We start from the raw sequence: 3,802 nt of genomic DNA, 5'->3' as shown, positions 1-3,802 counted from the left end.
CCTTCTACCTAGGTTTTTATTATTTTAATGTAACCCGCTGGTCACACTTTCAAGTATTTTCTTCAAAGCTGAAGACTGAAAATACTTTTTTTTTTTTTAACCTTTTAAAAGTTAATGAAAAATTAGATCTTAGTCTTTAAAGAAAATGCTAAATGTTGCAAAACTTATTGAGTATTGGCATCTTCATTAACAGCTTGAGGCTGCTGAGGACCTCTTTCTACTGATTTGGAAATGGGAAAAGGTGCCAGGTAAAGGCAGGCAGCCCCTTTCCACCTCTTCCTTCCCATTTCTATGTCTGTATCTTAGGGATGGGTGACATTTTCCCTGTTGTGTTTTCAGGGCTGAAAACATGCAGATGGCTTAGTACAGCATGTTTTAGTCTTGTCTACCTCCGTATGTATGAATGAAATTTATACAGTGGGAAATATCTGGAAAGGAATGACTAAAATACGTTTTTAGGGTGTCACAGGAGGTAGGCATTGGCAGATTAGCTCTGAATGTAGTGCTATAGAGAAATGTCTAAACCCAATTCTTAGACATATACATGAGAGGGCTGGACTAGGACAATGGTGGTGATACCAGGATAATGCATTCTGTGTTGGTGTTGACATTTTCAAAAGGTGCAAAAAAGGAAAGGAAGGGAAAAACTCTCCAACAGACATTAATGGCTGGAGAAGGTTTGCTCTGTGGCTTAAAGAGCTTAGTCTGCCCAACAGACCCAAGAAGAACAGATAACCACATTATAAATAACTTTTAGGGAAGAAAAATAGCAAGTACTGAAGGTCTATAACTTACTGGGGAAAGCCATGATAAGAAAAAATCAATTACAAACTAATTTACTATTTTACAGTGTTGATGGTGGGAGGCGGGATAATAATTTTACAAAATCTTTCATGGAAGGCAGTGGATCCCTCATCTTATGAAGCGTAAATGGCAAATGTAAAGTTGTGGATTCCAGGAAAATTGGTACAAGAAACTAACTTGAGGCTTTTGCATAAAGACATCCTTTTTGTCTTAATGGAAAAGTTTTTCTCAGCTGCTCAGAGGTGAAATGTGGGCAGGTCAGTGAAGCAGCAGTGTGTGCTGTGAAAGATAGATAGCAAATGTGTCCTGCTTTAACAAGTAATAGAGTTCTCTTTTTAACTGTAATACACAAATACTGAAATTTTGGTGCCAATTTATTTCTTACAAAGGCTGTAACATGTTGCAAATAACACCTCTTGTGTTGCCCTTTATTGTATCAATTTGTAACTCAACTGCTGTAAACCTAGTAGAATAGAGCCAAGCCTCATGTGAAAAACAGGGTGAATAGGGAAACATTTATTATAGAAACTAAAAGGGCCATGCTGGGAGGGCATTTATCACCAAAGCAGAGTTGCTTACTCTTTCCTTTCTAAGGGTGTCATGGTGGGATTTTTTGGTTTGGTTTGGTTCTTTTCCCTGCTTACCTTGCCTTAGTGGAATGGTAGCTAAGTGTGTGCTTTCCTTTCAAATCAAGATGATTTTCTTGGTAAGAGACGAGCAGGCTGCAGCCGTTACTCCTGAAACCTTGATCCTTTAGCACAAAAGGTCTCCATGCAAACACTATCTCACTGTCTTTAGGTCTTTCCTGTATAAAGCCTCTTAGAAAAGTGAATGTGAATGAAAAAAAAGACAGGTAGACAGATAGACAGGTAGATTGTGTCAGTTTTGAAATGTAAACAAATCTCTTTAGAAGTGAAATAAACTAAATCAAACTAAGGTGTTGCCAGCTCAAAGAAGAGTATCCACACCACTGTGTGCTATTTCTTGCCCACTTTTAGTTGGGGAATGTGCAAGTTATGTGGGGATAAGGACATCTGTATTTTGCAAGACTGAGGAAACAGAGGCGTTAGTGAGGAGAAGGGTGTCAGCTTTATCATCTTTCTTTGCTCATGGGATTGAGGGACCTTTATTTCTGCTTTCCTAGTTATGTGGGTAAGCCAGTTCTTTTTCCAGAATCAAGAGAGATGCTGATTTTCGTCTTATTGAGAAGAATGAAGGAGCTTAGCAGCTTTGAACTCTAGTTCAATATGAGCACTGCCTATAGTTATAATAAATTCCTGGCTTTATTTAAGAAGATTCAGAAAGATCAAATTGCGAATAGGATTTTCCCAAATGGGAAAAACACTCCTCTCTGAGAATATGGAACTGTTCTACAAAGTAAATTTCCTTAAATAGAGTTTTCATGTGTAATGCAACTTGGGTGGGGATGACAGGGGCAAAAAGCAGAAGTTGTAAGCCTGTGATGTGGAAAGTGGTTATAGCCTATGCCAGTTCCCTAGACCTTGGAGCAGCCTCTGTTCTATCTTTCTCCTGCTTTGTTTTATGAGGAAGTCATGCTTTCCCAGTGACCATTAGGACCCATTACCTTTTATTTTAGCCTTGTGATTAATGTTGCCTGATGTAATGATGATGTTGATGTAGTGAAACCATCTGGTGATTCAGTCTCAAAAGGCTGAATGTCTGGGCTGAAAACTTTGGATAGAAGTGCCAGCATTGGGCCAACCTGGCTACTGCGGAGCAGAGGGAAGTCCTTCTGGATTTCTACAGCTGATGAGATACTTTTTCTCCAGCTTTATGTAGGTAGCTCCTCCTGTTGCTACAAAAAGTGTTTCCAACAAGTTTTGTTGTCTAGATGAAGGTATGTTAATTTTGAAGCTTCTTCTGGGGGTGGTTGCTTAGATAGCAAACTTGCTAGCACAAGAGAGAACTTCGTTTGAACAACAAAACCAGTGTTACCAGAGCCAGATAACTGCAGATAAGCAGGCATCTTGATGAGATTAGAAGGGCAGAAGTAGATACAACAAACAGAGGCTTGTACTTTATGAGCTATTCTGATTAGCTCCTAATCCTTAAACAGACTTTACTGAATGCTGCCTGGCTGAATTGTTCTCTCTTGGGACACTGTTTTTCAGTTTGTACTGCTGACACAGAAGACCCACCCATGCTACCTTTTGGGTAACTGTGAGCTGCCAAAGCTGAGAGTTCAAACCCTGGAGCACACTGAATTGGGGAACAGCAGCTAGTAGCTGGTGCTCTTGCTGAACAGATGGTGACCCAGAAAGCTGTATGCTCAGCATTAAGTACTTAATGACATGCAGGTGTCCTTCATGGTTTGGAGCACTGAAGTTTCTAAATTTACTGTAGGAAGTTGGTTACTTTGAAGACCAAATGAGACTTCTTACCTCTGTGGAGCCATTTGTGGCACAATTTACTGCTACCATAATCTGTCTCTTTAACAAAGAGATGTGCAGCACAGAGCTGACCTGAACTTCTCTGGAGTGGGAGTTAAGCATGGATCAACTAGAGACATCTTCATTCAAGACAATTCAAAGCCTTAGCCTGAGGCCACTGGAGAGAAGAACCATTTAGAGGGTAATTCCTTACTAAGATATTCCTGTTACCTGTTCTTAACACTAACACAAATTGTTTTAGACCAGAGCTGTGTGCTTCTGCCTGTGTGAACTAGCGTTATCATAATAACTGTTCTGAATAGCATTCATGTTTTTTAACTAGAAAAAACCTTTCTTAAGTGATCTCTTTCTGTTTGCAAGCCAGCTTTTGAAGAGGAAAAGCTACAGGACCTTGGGGGTGAGAAGAGAGGAAGAGGTCTGTGGGCCAGAGAAGGGGGGAGAATGAGGCAAGGTGTGAGAAGCAGCGCTGTAAGGTTTCTTAGGCTTTTTCCTCTCTCCCTCTGCTGTGTTGCAGTGCTCTCCCTTCTGTCCTCAGTTTATGAGCCTGTAGCGTTACTTCTGGCTCTCCTGCATCTGCAGAGCTGCTG

This window comes from Nestor notabilis, unplaced genomic scaffold, assembly GCF_000696875.1.
Source record: "Nestor notabilis isolate BGI_N333 unplaced genomic scaffold, ASM69687v1 scaffold8835, whole genome shotgun sequence".
In the NCBI taxonomy this organism is placed as follows: domain Eukaryota; kingdom Metazoa; phylum Chordata; class Aves; order Psittaciformes; family Psittacidae; genus Nestor; species Nestor notabilis.
This window is presented reverse-complemented; position numbering follows the sequence as displayed.